This window comes from Varroa jacobsoni, unplaced genomic scaffold, assembly GCF_002532875.2.
Source record: "Varroa jacobsoni isolate VJ856 unplaced genomic scaffold, vjacob_1.0 scaffold_503, whole genome shotgun sequence".
Classification (NCBI taxonomy): Eukaryota; Metazoa; Arthropoda; class Arachnida; order Mesostigmata; family Varroidae; genus Varroa; species Varroa jacobsoni.
Genome location: NW_019213405.1, coordinates 89,894 through 107,943, shown reverse-complemented (window position 1 = coordinate 107,943; position 18,050 = coordinate 89,894). Strand labels below are relative to the sequence as shown.

The 18,050-nt window shown below is 39.4% G+C and overlaps 1 long non-coding RNA gene across 1 annotated transcript; it reads left to right on the top strand.

The window, feature by feature from the left end:
* The first annotated feature begins 2,105 nt into the window (after positions 1–2,105).
* LOC147753422 (uncharacterized) lies at positions 2,106–15,051 on the top strand. Its single transcript, XR_015311303.1, has 6 exons — positions 2,106–2,328; positions 7,809–8,017; positions 10,230–10,303; positions 10,706–10,800; positions 14,266–14,383; positions 14,783–15,051. It is a non-coding gene; the product is annotated as an uncharacterized LOC147753422 (long non-coding RNA).
* The last annotated feature ends 2,999 nt before the right edge of the window (positions 15,052–18,050 follow it).

Here is an 18,050-nt window from a genome sequence, read left to right as displayed (position 1 = left end):
ATTATAAATATCTAAATCAAATCAGTAAATATGCAGTGCTCTTTACGCTACGGATCGGACATCAGGCAGGGGTATAAGAATTTCAACGATTCTACAGCGGTTCTGTTTCATCAATTTGTACAAAAGCCTTCTCAGCTTGTAACAGTTATTTTTAACCGTTGCACATACCATTCGTTAATGAGTACTACTGTGTTTTATTCATTCTCGTTTCTTTTAGGAGCACAGGAGGGGTTCGGTTTCTCGGCAAACTCCAGTTCAAAGTCGTTCTCGGGATGCCGAGTACTTCTTTGCGGCGTCCCTCCCCTCCGTATCGGTCATTTGTACCCGAAAACAAACTCGAAAATGCCCAGTAGCGACATACATATTTCTAACGAAAATGAAGGAATGTTTCCTCGAAACACAAAGATGTAAGCAAGAGCAAACTCCTGTGGAAAACGCAGTTAACTGCAACAAATAATAACTTCAGTTACCGCTCATGTGGTACACCAACACTGGAGGCGTCGTAGACCTTTTGTTTTGGCTACAGCACAGTTACTAACAACTTAAATCGTTGGACAGTAGTTTTTTTTTTTTAACGAAAATGGCATAAGAATAGTGAAAACGCCCAATCAAACGCAAAAACAGTTCCTGTCCCTAGTGGCACGATAAGGCACATTTTTACTGTTTTTTTCATGAATATCAAGGGAACGGTTTCTTTTTACCGTTAAAAAGTGCTAAATATCTACACAATGTGTAAAACATACTTGTACTATGTGGAAAAGTATTTTTCTAATAAAGATATTGTTTGTACTGCTTAGCCATTTGTTTTTTGGGTAAGCCAGATATGTTTTCAATACGCTTTAGGAGACTTCTTGAATAGCTTGTATACTGGAAAAAAAAATATTACAATATATATTTTTTTAGCTTGAACTCAGTGCAGTAGATACAGGAGATAAAAACTGTGAAAAGTAATTAAGAATACTGATTTAAATTTATTATATTTATTACAGCAAAGCTTTTGCTTCGTCAAAACACCTGTTGATTCCCTACGGATCAGTGAGAAAGTATATGAATTATCTCAGTGTATACTACTTGTAACTTATCACTTACTTAACTTAGACTCCGCCATAAAAACCACCAATTAAATTCAATATTTCTTATTTAATAGCTCATTAACTGGATGGCGGCAAACGAACTACCATGTCCTTCAATGAGTGGGGTACTACGATATATCAAGGAACATGTGACATATAACCCGCCGTACTCATATCTTTACCACTATGTAGTTGACGGAGTCATGACATCGTAAATTATAATATATTTATAAACATCCATATTGTTATATATTTTAGTAAATTAATAATAGTCTTACATATTTGCGACTTTTTAATCAAAGCGTTTCAGCTATTTTTTATACAAACATATAGAATCTCATTAATATAAAATGATTTACTCAATGTACAAATTCTATATATATATATAGATAGGATAAAGCATACCATAATTGTTCACACCGAAGTGCCTTATGTGCTTGATGTCGGCCATCTGTATAACCTATAGGTGCTTCAGACACAATTGGCAAAAAGTGCCAACAATCTACTGAGCGTCGCTGTCGAGTGTAACGGCAAGTGAGAAACTTTGTCTTGGCAAAAAAAAGCCACAAGAAGCTGCTTGACAAAAAAAAAAAAACGTTTTTGCCATCTTCAGCACGACAATCAACTTCCATTTCGGTCAAAGATGTACCTTGAATCAGCAGCGTTAGCGAAATAAGAACGTAAAAGATCTCAACCATAGCGACCAGTTAGAGCTAGGCCAAGTTTACCGTATAACCAATAATTACCAGCGCAAAAAAGTTCGAGTAAACATTACGTTGATGGTCATAGCTGATGTGAGGTTATTGTAAGTGGACGTTGAAGACGTGATTACCTAGAATCTACTAGGTAGGGCTTATTTTACACATTAGACTCGGTAGTAAAAGATGACAGAAAAAAGTTGGCAAAACAAATAAACACGATACTTGGATCTATGGTCGAAAAGATAGCACGATGACGACTAGTTACAACTAGTTGGGAAAAAATCCCCTCAATTCGTTTGAAACGACGCAGAGTTAGAGGATTTCGCTAAGGGAGAGAATGTCCATATTTCACCAAAACTAGCAAGTTAGTTACTATAATACACGGGCATCGCGACATTGTCGCTTTCAAATAGTCCTGGTTTGTCAAGGCCGTATGTATGCCTATGGGTTACCAGTGATTTGCGCATTCAGGAAAAATACAGATTTCGTCGTAGGGCACAAGAAGTGACAGTCTAAGGTGCATGAGCAGCAATATATGAGATTCAAATTATGAAGTAAGTTACGCCAGGTTTTACGTAAACGTTTCAGATCTGTGCATTAGCTGCCGACTGAGTAGCGAACCGACCAAAGGCGTGAAAAAAGAATAGCAAGAACAACGCCATATTGTCGTTGTGGTAGCTCCGCAATCAGAATGTGGCCGATTTATGTGATGCCTAAAATGCACATTACTTCGAACATGGTACTAGCACATCATAGCAATACTAGTATGTGCAAGCACTCTAATTTTGGGCAATTTTTTAGCATTTTTTGGCCCAAAATAGCCAGGCAGTTGTCTTGTGTGTTGTGAGCATACTGTGGTTTAATTGTTTCATAAGAATACGACAGATTCTACAGAGAGACAAGCCAAATACGCTGTCGTCTAAGAATAATGTGGAAATTTTTATAAGTTAAATGCCTTAGCACGGATAAAACCTTGAGTTTCTCATGCTGGACAACTCAAAGCTTTGTGTGAATAATAAATGGATATTTAAGCATCACAAAAAAGTTTAAAAACAAGCTTTATGCATCTGCTACGGTAAGGGGTAGGTGGAAAAGGGATGTTTGAAAGAATGGCAGAGCAACCCTAAATCATGCACTTTTGTTTAATACGCCCATTTGGTCTTTTGGTATATTTCATACCTCGGTGTAATATTGTATATTGTGCTTATTTAGCAATACTTTTATGAGAAGTGCTATAATTGTTAGAAATTCCTGGCAAATTAACATGGATCATTGTTACAATCGAGTTTTAGGTGTCGGAAAGGCAAGTTCTTAGTTCACTGTCTACTAACCAACAATCGTTTATAATTAAATGCTTTAATTGTTTTTATGTCAATGTTTCATATATAAAATATTTCACGCACGCCTCTCGGTGGTAGTGATAGCAGAATAGCTGTGCATGATAGTGGTTTTTATATTCCCAAAGCAGGAAGCAAGGTAGCACAAAAATATCATACTGGTTTAAAGTTGTGCGCTCTCACAATGTATATATTTTTAAACGGCAAAATTTAATAATGCAGTTTTTATATAAGGCTTGCAAGGGACTAAAGTGTACGATTTTGTGAGATTCCAATCACAAGGGTATTGCGGTACTTCGGCTAGGGTGATTAATTTATATAATGGCATACATGCAAAGCATACAGATAGTATGTATGCATCAGTGAACATATAGAGCATGCGTGAGTTATTGTCAAGACTTGAAAGGCTCTATGAAGACCAGGCGAATCGGATGTTAAATAGCTAGATCGTGCACTGGCTTCTATGGCTCATTGTGTCTGAGCAAACCATTTAACCGAACCACATCAATATGAAAAATAAGCTTTGTTAGCTCGTTCCAGTAACTAGACGTAAGTTGTAGACGTAGTAAAGTTAATGAGAAACGGACTAGAAAATGACTGTCACGGGAACAACAAACAGGGTGCCGGGTTCAACCCGAGCCACGGCGCTTAATCTACCCGTATCAAAGCGGTTCGCTGTAAAACAATGACGCAGCAACTTAGGGGAAAACGGAGTTCCGATCGCCTGATAGGAAACTAGAGGACGATCCGTTGATGGGCTGAGAAAAAACGGTCTGATATTTGCGCGTTTTGGCTGTGCCAGGTTATTTTCAACTTAACCCTCGCTCGAGAGAGCAGAGGCATGAGGTCGCTGTTAAGTTCAGCCGCCAACTTTAATTTGACTTTTCCACATTTGTTTTGCACGCTTTCGACGATGTGAGTATTGCTACCTTCTTTGTCATAGGTGGTAATTTCCATTACGATGGTATTGGCTTAAAAAGATTGGAAAACGAGTTTCGTGAAGATTGTTGTTCGTATAAGAGTTTACGTTTCGTTTCTGCTTAAGCTAGGCAGGCATTGTTTTTTCGACCATTAGTTGGCAGAACGGCTATTGCAGTTTAGGCAGAATTAAATCACAGGAATATTTCCATGCGATGCAGCCATTAAGCACTGCTTAGGACGGCTGGCTGCCAACAAAAGCCAAGCGCGTCTACGCCAGCTGTTACATTTAGGCCTAGAGTTTACCTACAATCTTAGTTTGTCTTGCCCACTTTATTTCGCCACAAATGGATAACGACAATTAAATCAATGTATCAACTGGATTGAAGTGCGGTGTTTCCTTTCGAACCAATTTACCTTACCCTGTAATCACTACTTGCCCTGCTCATTTGACAAAACAAAACCTGTGAACCTATTAGCGAGTTATGTAAATTAAGTAATACGAACATTTCAACTATGGTTGTGTCGAACTTTTTGCTTCTGTCGCGAGCTTCAGATACCACCATTTATATGGTGAAGTACATGTAGGAAGTATCACTGTGTGGCATTAACTAACGAAAACACTATCGAAATCACGCGCCCTATCCAGGTCCGATTAGTCTAAATGCCAAGTTTCTTTAATTCAAGTTTTTATTCTTTAAACAGCCTTACCCTTAATGTGCAACAAGCAGCTGGTCCCAAAAATAAGTTGTACGTGGGTTTTTTTTCCACATTCAGCTGAATATTTTTTAGTACCAAGTGGCTGTCATTTCACCTAAAATGTGAACGGTTCTGTCTAGTTATGTCATCCTTGCGGTCAGACCTTATGTTTTCCTGTAAACAGATATACGTGCATTGTCCTTGCTTGAGGAAGCTTTTTTGAATCCCATCAGATGCAACGTCGACTACCGCCGTTGAAACGTATCTGTATTTAAAACGCTAGACAAACTACCTTTTTGCCTCATTCGGTGCTAGCATCTACAGCGTGTCATTTACGTCATTGTGATCTCTTCGATTTGCTTCACTGCTGATATCAATAGGTAATGGTTTAGTAATGGGGGGAGAGTATACTTTTTTTTTTCTAGAGATCCAAATTGGAATCAAATACAGATCCTACACCGGCCTAAGCTAACAAATCTTCCATAGAAACTGGCGCGTTCTAGTGTGGACTGGTGGAAAGATAAATCTTTGTGGTGAATCTTAAAGGACTACTATCGGTCGGAAGGGTAGCCCGAAGTTTGATCGGGGATCAGGTTTTAACATATCTGGAATGTTTTGGTACATTTCGGACCGTTTTCTCCAATATACAGGCAGCGAACGGGAGCACTTACTGTTATATTCGATAGGGTGTTATTTCAAGAAGAATAGTGTTTTTAGTAATCTGCCTTGTTCGAAGTAAGCGTAACTCAAAAACTGAAAATGTCTGTTTTTAATTTAAACAAATTTAGAAATTAACTCGTATATACTATTCTCCTCCAAGAAGGCAGTCAAGCCCTAGGTCCACCTATGACTTCTCCCAGGACATTCCTCGTCTCTGGTCACCCATTAAATACACACTGTATAGGGGCAAGCAAAATAGAATTCTGTTCCGAAAAACGTTCTCATTGGCCTTGTTGTGTTTACATTATTCCTCACTTTTGGAGGTTATACATCTATGCTTCAAACAGAAACTTCGAATTCTCAGCGTCAGCTGGAGTTGCGAAGGTCTCATATACTTCTCAAAAGTCTAAAATGAGAATCAATGAAAGAGCGGCCAAGTTAATACGTTGAGGAGTGTCACGGATTTTTATAAGATCAGAAAGGACCCTTTTCCCAGAAAAAAAAAACAGATATGCGAGCTAAAACCTGAGCTCGAATAAGACACTGGAAGTGTCCAACGCGAGACCCATATTCGTACGAATTCGTTCGATCGATCATCTCGATCGAATTTTGCATTTGGAAGAAAACGGACTCTATGAATTTCTGCAGGCTGCAATTACGCGAAAATTTGCACGTTAGGTAAACGCTGTCATTTCGACTGACTTGGGGTAAAAATAGTCCATTCTAGCCATATAATTGCCATTGCTTCTGCTAACTAAGAACTTGTCGCTCCGTCTCAAGTAAGGACAACGACCACAACCGACTCTATGAAAAATACAAGAATACGAGCCTTTGTTCATGCTCTTAGATGTGCTAAGTTATTGATCCGACTGCTGAAAATACCCGCTACGCGAATGGGTGCTCCCTGTGAGCAGATACTGTCGCTTACACCGGTTTAACTATGGCGATTGTCAAATGGACGAGATTTCTACTGCTTACTAACGCGCTGCTCTCTGAGGTGACGCGTGAGCGTTACCGGCATTTCCGTAATTCGTCGGTATATTACTTCGCAGCAACGAAACAACGGACAGACAAATAAATGGGTGACAACATGACTTATTAATCAGCTAAACTACGCAGCCGTTAATTAATCGGCCAATTGAATCGCGCGGGTGGAAAATAGCCACTGTATTTGCTAGCTTCCGTTAGCTGCTTGTATATAGAAGCAACAACTCTGCTCTACGTAATAAACAATTAGAGAATCGAGGAAGGAACTGGCCTATGGGAGCGGTTACGATTCACTGGCGCTGCGTGCCTAGGACGGACATCGAAAACATTAAAGACTCCGGATAGTACGCGTTGGCATTTTTCGAAGCTTCAGGTATTGGAATGACAACATCTGGCCAGACATGTTCGCATTTTGGTATTTTTCAACGTAATATTAAGCGTCATCAATGCCTCTACAGCTTTCAGAAGTCAACTCTACTTCCGTCGAGTGATCCATCAAAGCGAAGATAAGTAGACACGGTAGTAATTACATCCTTGGCAAAAAAATAGCTATTTCGATACTTCCAAGAAATTGTGGCGTGAAAAAGTTACTTTGTTTTGGCTTAAGTTTGTTGCTGTTTATAGCGAAGTTGGGTAGCAAGATATGCAGACAAGTGGTTCAAAGAAATACTTCAGTAAACAGAGGAAAACTGATAAAAAAGCTATTATTTTCTTTCTGCTCACATCGATGATCCGCTACTACAGTCGGTAGCTATGTTCGGATTTAAATTTTCTCACACTCTTTTCTAACCTAAATATATCATTTTCTCTTACTTTTGAAATCGATAGTGCGTGCCTAATCGGACAAAATTTTAGCGGTTTTTTTCATACGGACTCGGATCAGTAATTATCCGTCTTATTAGGTGTTATTGCCAAGCGCCTGTTAATCCTTATCGTCAGACTGTTTCTTTTTAGAGTTAGTCAGGTACTATTTGAGCGGCTAGAGTTCCTCTCTACCGCCAAATGCGTCGCTTGTATTTCTTCCAGGACACGTGCCTATCTGTTCGTACGGTCGTATTTAGAAACGATTACAAACGTCATAGAGCACTCTAGTACATATTACACTACGTGTGAAATAGATTAGGCACGCCACAAAGGACGGGAGTCAGGCGAAAACGACGCCAACGTCTTCCTGCAACACCATCGTGGCAGACGTCGGCTAAAGTTCGCTATGCGCCATACCAGCCCCTGTCCGCATTTACGGAAAATTTTTATAAGATATTGTTGTCCGGCGGTTCTGATACGTACGTGAAGTAAATGAAAATACTTATGTCAGTATGTCATACTCAGCAAAACATTGCTGCAGAGGTGTTATAGAGGCTATGGTAACATACCGAAGTACTAACTTAGGGCGCAACGATATAATAACGGCCCAGCCGCGTGTACTCTTGCAGCTAGATAAGGGACAAAGTGAATTAGATGAGAAAGCGAGACAGAGACCGCCCGGTTAAACGAGACAGAGATCGAGGGTAACGTCATCTGCATACAGCAAGCAGGTGTTGATCGAGGATTTACCTCTCCTTCTGCGGACTCCCCGACCCAACCAGCTCGCTTTTGCCAAGGCCGACCCAAATCACTGGAGTTTAGCGTCGACGCAGTTGATGTAGGTGCGCAATTAAAGCCATGCTAGGGATAACATTCCTGTCGTCGTTCACTTTTCAACGAAGCACGAAGCTCAGAACACGTAAACTGGCCATAGACTAGTCATAAAGAATACGTTATGTCGTGTCATGAAAAGGACGTACGTTAGAGGAGAGAGAAAATTGCGGCCTTAGGTGTGATTTGCAGGTGCAAAAATTGGACTAAGCTGAATTGCAATGCTGAGATGCTAAAATATGTAGGTCGTCTCTGAATTTTTGTTATCGTACGCTCATGCGCCGACTAATGCTTATACTTAGGCAAGAACTTATCAAAATGCTTATTTCGGTAAACGCAGCATTTTCGCGCTTCAATCTAAAGTTTCTGAATATGCATATAAATAGATTTTTAAGGCGCTATGGGCCATGCATTACGTCCAATATCCAGCACGACATGAAACGTGTCTGTGCTCGGATTCAAACCTATACCACAACATGTCCTAAATACTAGTAGTAGGCCAATACGTTACCCACTAAGTTGTCACGGGGATAGATTTCTAATGTTTCAAGGTTGGGAGTAATGTAATTACGTATGGACTTGGGTTGCTAGATATACACATTAATAGCTTATGTGAGTAGGAGGTCATACACTGGAAGTCGACAAAAATGCATAGAGTTCTTAAGAGACATCGCTACATGAATTTATTTTCGCAGTCGATTTGAGCAACAGAAGAGAACTGAAGTTTAAAGCCATAGAGAAGATCACTGTGGTGATCATTCTTTACGCAACAACGTAACATAGCCGCTAATCGCAGTTGCAGAAGAGCATGATGCTTCGAAGGGTACTTAGAGCACCTAAAAGGAAACATATATATATATATATATAGCTTTCAGCTCTGTTATCAAGGAGATATTGCATTATTTAGCTTTTAAGCATAAAGTTTTGTAGTACATTTTTCATTTGTGCAGTGCGTTACACCAGAACAATTCTCCATGTCCTCTAAAGCGTGGGCGCCGGAACCGTTCCGGGTTCTAACGTTTGAGATAAAACTAAACTATTGCCCTATTGTGAAGCTAATTCTTGTCAATGCGGCGAACTTTTTGGGCGCGGGCTTTGATTCGCAGCGCGAAACGTTTTTGTAAACTGTTTAGTTGAAGCTGCATAAAGAACATACGCTACGTTTAACATTGTTCAACCTCATTTGAAGTCAGTCGAGTATGAGGAATCCACCAACGATGTTCTAGCGATTAAGAGCACTAAACTTCATTTACTGAAGCCATCAAGGGCAACGTTCGCAAGATAAGATACGAAAATACACAATTTACAACCATTGCCCTCCACGTTGACATGTTGATAAGATTTTTTTTCTTAATATTATGTGAAGGTTGATATCCTCCGTACGATCGTATATCTTTAATCTACTCTGCGCAAAAATATTCATATACGTAGTTTCGCTTAACATTTAAACTTCAGTCCCCTGCCCTTATGAATCTAATCATGTAATGAATAAATCTAGTAAGTTGATTCGCTGCCGTAATATCAACTTTATGGTCTCTATCGAGAACGTATGGCACACAGATTTTGATAAAGAGACAACCTACTTTTAGCGAATATATAAAGATCTACTAAACATTTCAGGATAATGTTTGCCATAATGCGGTCTTAATCCAATCAATTAAACACTTGTTAATAATAAATTACGTAAAAGTTAGCTCAGATGATAGCGGATACATGCTAAACTCTGCTATAACATTGGTCCTCTAATAGAATTAAATATACGAATATGAGTAGTAGAAAATGTTCCTTTTTCATTAGAATCTGTCTCCTTTGCGAACCTAGGTGAAAGAACGAACTCAAACCGTGGTCGAAAAATGTTTAGCTGCGTTCAGCCTCGAAATCTCTGTTTTAGCAGGATTACCACGCTTTGGTTGTCTGAAACGCTATGCCGATTTTAGTGTGCTTTTCCATGCTAAGCACAAGCGTTCCGTAGAACGCCCAGCTCACGTACAGCGAAGAAGAATAAACGTTGTTTGTTCTACATCGACACTTTGATTTAGATGACCGGCCAGCTCTAATAGTACATCTGCTTTTCTGCTACACACCGCCATTTAGAATTTCGAAAATGTTTATTGCTTGATCTCGTGTCTTCTAACGTAAGATGTTTTCCAGTCCCTAGCTCACTTAGATCAGAGTACGAAACCTAGCCTCATTTATCTAAATTGAATCTCATTTTTCAGAAAACGCACGTTTCTCTGAAGAAACGACTCTGGCAGCCGACTAAGACATTGCTCCAGCCAGATATCAAGGAAAGGTGGAAATTTTGTATTTAGCGGAGCCTATTGGATTTGTCTTTTATCGCAAATTTCATTATCCCAAATCCCAGCTGATGTTATAGATCGAGGCCTTTTTCAGTCCATGCTAACGAACTTTTCGTGTGTTTTATATTGTGTCATTATGGATTTTTAGTGTGCTACATCACACATGGTGATCAAATAATCTTACAGTTCTTTTTGAAAGCAGAACAGCATAAAAGCTAGATCACATTAGTATTCGACGATGTTTCGCTAACAATGATAAAGGAGCTATAAGAAAATGCTCGTATCGAAAAATAGATGAACTACATACAGTTCTAAGTTACACAAGCGTATGAGCTCGAAAGGATGACGTTAGCGATTTTGCGATAGCTGATCTATCGATTCAAATTGTGTTACAGGTGGGGTGTTTTTCATACCATTAGGCGCCAAACTTCACGTCAAAGGGATTGATTCTTAGTGCATTAAAGGGTTTCTGCCGTACGGTAATCATAAGGTAATTTGAATGGAAAAAAAAAGATTAAATAATGATGATGATGATGATAGCGAGATCGATACGTATCATCGACGCCGCCTGCAAAGCTAGAATTAAGCTATAGGGCGGTGTGCCTTGGAGACAGTCCTGAAAGCATTTCTTTGTAGTCTATGAGTTCGATACACAGTCATAGCCAACACTATATGGTCAAGTCAGATACGACATAACAAGAAGGAATGTACAAATGTCAGACGATCCAGTACCGTTGCGGTGTGTTTGGCTCGTGCTCGTGTATATCCCCCTGTTACGCTACCGCGTCATATGGTGTAGTAAACCATACATGTCGTTTGAACAAATACTAGGTCACTTGAGTTTCCGCGTCGGTGCTATGATAACTAGTTTGCCTACTGAACTCTAGGACATGTAGTGGCCTAGGTTTGAATCAATACACTTTGTTCCGTCGTGGCAGGCTGCAGCCGTCTAAAGCAATATCAATTCGAAATACCTACAGGTCACCTGCGGCAGTGGCTAAAGCACCACAGATGGCAGTGTTTTAGTACTCCAGAGAATCAATTCCCTTTATATTGTCCATAATAACAGGAGATACTTGTACTCTGCTGTGGCGTGTCGTAAGAGGAGCGTCGAGTCTAAACGTTAAACGTCATGGATGCTTCATTTAGAAGAGGTTAGCGGAGTGGGGACGAAAAACAAACTGGGCTGCACGGGATTCAGCGAGTTTGCAAAAGCTTGTTATACCATTCTCCGAGATGAACCCGGCTCGAGACGCTCAGAAACGGCAGAGAATGCGCGGAAGGCGCAGAAACCAATGACATAGACGACTGTGGGTTAGCGGGAATAAGCGAGAACAAAGCGGCTTTTATTGGGCATTTGACTTTGAAAAAGAATACCGAATTCGCAGAATGTGAACCACCCTCGTTCCGCCCTGCCCAGAAGCTAGATCGCATCGTCGCTTTCGATGGGGTAGAAAATTTCTAACAAAAATCCAAAAGGCTTTTGAAGCAAATTAGTAAACGTCGAAAAAAAGCTGGATCAGCCTTCGTCATCGCTGCAAAAGTCAACTGGGTTTAAAAAAACTGACTGAAACGAAAGTTTTATAAGTTTAATGAATATCAGTATGTCGACGAAGAAGCTTTTGTCGGCCGTCTTCCGCGACGTGAGCGTGATTTGTATAATTGACCATTTAAATATAGGTTAAACTCTGATAGAGGAATATCATGTATTAGTTTTAGGTTAACTGAAGGAAATCACGCACGAGTACTTGTTGGGTGTATAGAAAAAAACGTCCTGTTTTATCGTAACGGTCCTTATATATTCTATATTTTTAGGTCCTATTTAGTTAGCGACACTTAAATTGGCTCGGTTGGACTTGGAAATCGTGGATTATCCATCCACCCATCTGGCCCCAAACAAAGCTTTTCGCAGAACATAATAGTCGATCGAATAATCACCGATAGTAAAATAGCCGATGCTATATTTAAACAGAATATGAATAAAAGAGCATCCATAGTAAGTAATAGATTTAAATTCTATTTCAACAGTCTTTTTAAAAGTTTCAATAATAATTAGAAAACATTTTCAAACATATTGCTCTTACTCAGCTATATGGCTAAATATCCCCAACTGTATCTTGTATAGATAGATGTATTACTATATTTCGAGGGACATAAAATGCTGCCACATGGTGCAAAAGGCCCTTTAGGCTTTTAAAAAATTCTACATACATAGCGTCTCTCCTTTGAAATTTGAAATTTTATATTAAATGGATAAGAAAGCCTTTTCCACTACTAATGTGATGTATTCAGTAAACGTGGAAACGAGTAACAAAATAGATTATACGTTTTTTTGGGCATGTTAACTAGTCTAGTTAGGTTCAGAGAAACAGGGTGGCATTTTTGTCGTGCCTTCTAGCATACCACTCTGTTTTACCTTGGACGTGGCCACGTCTTGGAGGCATACAGTTTTCATAATTTTTGCCCAGATCGTTGTGTCTCATATTTATCTCGGGCAGAGGCGTTTCCCAAGCGGATTTTGATAGAAGCTGCGTCAGCCTGACCGGCAAAACCTTCGCACACTGCTCAGTCAGCAGATCCATCGATTCAGTGGTCCTTTTGCAAGGCCGATGTGTCGGTGAGGGCAGCGACTTGCAGGCTTACATGCTTGTGCGGTATCGTTGACATTATAATATGTGACATTTTCAGCGAATGAGAAGTTATACACAGTGGTGGCATGCGCTGACCTTTAGCTATGAATTGCTGGCTACCATCGCGCATTTTATTGAAGCCGTCCTTGAGCTGGGCGAATATGATAGAGGCTAAACTCATTCAACTAATTTTTTAAATAACTACATTGCGTTCAATTAAAAGAAGCACAAGTCCAACTCTATATGGAAAACGATCGCTCGTGCTGTTCATCGTTGCAAGAGGTCGCATTGTAGTTTTATTAAATCGTTTGTTATTGAATTTATCAAATGCGTGCCTTAGATTATTTTTTATCTATTTCTTAAGTGTACTAGCTATACCGCTAATGCCGTTGTCGGTGCAAAGCCGTAAATTTTTCTTTCTTCTTTTTTTTTTTTCAAATATATGCGTGTTCTTCGTCAACATTTCCGACTGCTCTCAATACAAGCTTCTATTGTGGTTGTCATTTTTTGACCATACCAACCGTATATATAAACTGTCTAAATTGGCTATATCACTTTCGAATGGTTGTAAAAAAAAACTGGTAGACCGCTGAAATATTTTATTTTGTTTCTAATTGTAGAATTAATATCCTTCAAGTAAGTTCTTTGCATTTCCTATAGTACAATTTTTCGACCGTAATGGGTAACCTTCTCAACTAAAATAAAGATATGTAATGAAAATTTAGAAAAGTGATGCATATATATATATATCCTAGAACATTTTCTTTTTTCCCTTGTAGACCAATTCTGTAAGATGAGTGTACAGTAACACCATAACTTAAGTTAACCAATACCTTCACCGGAAGAATCACTGATGTAGTGATAGAATGTTCAAATTTCATTGAGAGTGCCCGTGAGGCACAACGCATTGATATAAGGGAGATATTAATGCTATCGGCTCTATTGCCGAGGTATATTGATCATTTCATTCTGTTCTATATTTTCTACCCATACATTTGCTTTTGCATAATATCAGAGATGAAGCAGCGAATGAATGGAGTGCCAGTGATGAAAGGTACCATAATACTGATTTGCTTTATGTATGCGTTATGTATATCAAAGCTTCATTTCAACTAATCATTTTCTATCCAACGACTACGTTATGAGGTCTCTTGACAATGCAGTTCGCATGAATTTTATGGGCAAAAATTCTTGTCTCGGATTCAGGGTAGTCGGCCATCTTGAACTGACACCGAAGATACTGCAATCCCCTATGATTTATGTCCCTCTGCCCCTGATCTTTATTCTCTATTTACATTTTGGCGAACTTTCTTCTTTCTCTATAGGGCTAAATGAAATACTCTGGCTTAGGGGATAAGGAAAACGATGGAACCTGTTTTTGGCATCCGCCATGCTATTATGCCACATGCCAAAACTTCACTTTGAGAAATTTATGATCGGACGGTGAGTCATATTGAACTGATCTGAATTCTCTATTCAGCAGCAAACGAGTGGTCCCGTACGACGCTCATCATCTGAGCCGTGTAGGCTGCGAAGATGATATTAGACAATAAAGAAGCAAAAATATACTGAATAACATAAAAGGCTATGTATATGAGTCGTTGTGGAACCCAGGATTTGATTTAGCCATTTCTAAAATAATTAACTTACACGGAACGCAAATGTTTTATGCCAAAAGAATACTGAAACGGTTATTAGTAAGTGTCTGTCTCACTAACTCCAATGGTGCTTTCTTAGAAGGCATAATTCAATAGATTTGCAGCTCAATTGTGTGCGAACTAACTTCGTATCTAATAAATGTCGATAAGGCACTCATATTTTCGTTGTTTCTCTTTTTTCCAGGAAATTATAGCTTCTAGTACGACGGTCGTGGTTGCTCGACTTATTAAATTTATTATAAAACGCTACAATGGCATGAGCCATCGATGCCTAGAAGCCCATTTATTCTAGTTTACACAAGCTTTATGACGACCCTTCCTTACCATACAGCAACGTTAGGGAACGAGATTTCCCGATGCGGAGATGTTGTCCTGCCGGGAGTGATCTGGCATTTACGAGAGGACATGTTCTAAGCTACCTCAAAACAATTAGTTGTGTAGCTTTTGCAGTATTAAATGGCAAGTAATTTATCTAATAATAATACCTAATTGGATACAGTGCCCTCTTGACTTAACTCTGCTACTGAGCAAATGGCGAGCTCTAAAAGAAGCCTTAAGTAGTAATGTATTGTTCCTTGTCCCGTGCAGTTTGAGCATGGTTATTGGCCCTTGAGATATGAAAATATATGCGGTATTGGACAGTCGATCACTTACGTAGATACTTATTGTTACAGACCCATTTGCCTCGCTTACCCCTACAAGCAGATCTGCATAAAAGCGAATAGTTTGCATCGTCTTATGAGCTGAATTTCCAGGTAAGAAGAGATTCGGATTTAGTAATGACTGTCTACGTCACCTTGAGAAGATTTGTACGTCCTCACGGTAGGTCGTGACAGCCTGGACTGGCTGCAATGTGTCAATAACCTTAGAAGTAATACCCGCCGGATAGATCCGGAGGGTAGATAAGGATCGCATTTTTTAACGAGCGGTGGTCTGCTTCATTAGACAGGACAACGCATGCTACCTGCTTCTCCCTTAAGACTAAAGAAGGTTAAGCCAGGATGACGTCCCTCTGCAGCTAAAAGAGATCCCTGTTTCCAACGACAAACCCATGGCATCACTCCCTAGTTCAGGATAGAAGAAAAGTAACTTAGCTCAATATTACTGCACGTATAGATATCGAAGACAGGATGATTGCATGGTTTCTTTACTTTAGAAAGCAGCGAAATGTTATCGAGCAGGTTACGAATATCCATATACAATATTTAGATCGAATAAAAATTCGTTATAAATTGTTATTATTTATTATACCCTTATTCATGTTATACTTTATAGGCCAATAAAAGGTTCCAGCGTGCGTATGATCACTATGTCTATCTCAGTGGCGAAATAACGTCTTACAACCGAAATATTTACCGACCTTGGTCAAATTTAAAACTTGTATGGATGTCATCCGTAAGAAGAATCGCTGGAAATTGTAGTTTGGTGAAGTTACAAAACTTGAGCTAAGAGTACAACTGTTAAATAAAATTTATTTTATCTCTTAAAAAAAGTTTCTATTCCTAATATCAGCTTCAAGGTCCAGATCAACGCGATTAGCACTGCCCATGGCACGCAACGGTGCATTAGTCAGCGCAATTTCAAGGCCTGGCACAGAAGACGATCAACAACTAAATAAATATATATGTTCTATATATTGAAAAAAGTAACGGTTCGTTTTCTGTGTCAATATAACGTACCTATAATGTGTTCGTCCTCATGTAGGACAAGGGCCGAATAAATGGGTGACAGAATTTTACCGCCTCCATTCGTGTCTTTCTGTAGAAAGGGTGGCGTTACGATAAACTCATAATGAAGGCATAGATTTGTTTGCAACAAACGTAATCATGGCTAAGCCATGGTCAAGGCTGTTCCATCGGATGGGAGTAGTTTGCGCGGATAGCCTGGAGGTGCATTTAAATAAAATAATATGTATTATATAATATCTATCTATCTTGTTTATTTAAAACCACATGTATTACTTTCTACGATATGCAATGATCATCCAGGAATGGGCTGAAAATAATACGGGTGTACACCATCAAAACGGTCGTCAACCCTTGAGACGAGCATACTAGCTGATGCCGAAATAGAATAGAAACGAGTAAACGATCATAGAATGCTGCCATCCGATAGCCACGTATCTAGCCTCATGCAGGAAAGAAAAGGCCTAATCCCTTCGCGAAAATTTTAAGCAACTGCTTCCATATATGGCCTGGCTTTCGTCGACTGAGTTATCGGTACGCCTAATTCTCTAACGAAATGCAGCTTTTATACCCGATAGAGGTTAAAATTGCAACCTAAATTGTCCGCTTCTGTCGACTACCTGTCGTAAATCGTTAATATTCGTTGCATCTCGTACCTGAAAATGGCTCTTCTTCTATAAACCTTTTTTTTACTTCACCCAAGAAAATGACGAATGTAAGCGTCGGTAAGGAAGCCTATCGCTGCAAGTTATAACGGATTTTTCGAAAGGACTTTAATTTGGGGGCCGGATATGCTTCATAGTGTTTATTTCCCATGTAGTGATGGTTCTTGGCCCTCATAAGAGCGAATCGCCCAGTGTTAACTGTGATTCATACTGTATCTACTTTATAAACCATCAAGGGCTGCGTTTGCATGCAGACTTTCTGCCAAACTAGTAGTACTAGCCAAATCTTTAAGACTAGAAGCGTCTTATGAATTCTCGTTTATATTGCACACCAAAGCCGTGTTTCAATAAAAAAAACCTTTGCTGCTATATAAAGACCATTGAGAGCGGTTACTGGAACTGGGTTATCACCAATCGAAGCAAAAATCAAGCTACCTACGATCATAAATAAGCGACATTTTACCTGCTATGATTCGTAAGTGCATCTAGCACATGTCTTTGGAGCCAGAAAGTTAACAGGAGGAGGTGTATGCTAATTCTGACTAGTAATCTAGAATTATTCATTTGTAAGTTCTACGCGAGGTCTCACTTAACTTATCTAACTGTTGTTCAGCAGGTAAAGTGAAGCTTCCTGCAAGCTACACCACGCATGCTTCTGAAATATATTGATTTGAAGGGTGTAGGTAACATGATAACGGTGAACACCAACCTACTTTAAAAAGTTTTGTAGCAGTGCCCTTGAAACCATATCCTAGGAGACTCCTAGGTGGAAAACCGGGCTTTCGAGGTAACCCCAAGCTAGAATTTGTGTCCGCTAAGGCTCAGCGAGTTCAAGTCTCTAGGTCGACTCTACATTATTATAAAGTTTAGTTTGTCATATTTTGCATCGAGCCTGCTTTTGTGTATATTACAATTCATTCAAACATTCGGATCTAATATCGAAGCCTTGGTTGCATGATAAGGCCGCTGGTATCATCTACACCAGTGCTAATACAAATTTCCTTACTAGTATCCTTTGTCAGCTACAAACAACTAACAATAATAATGAAAAAAAAAATAGCCCTAAAAATATACCAGTCATTTGCCTATCACAACAATCATA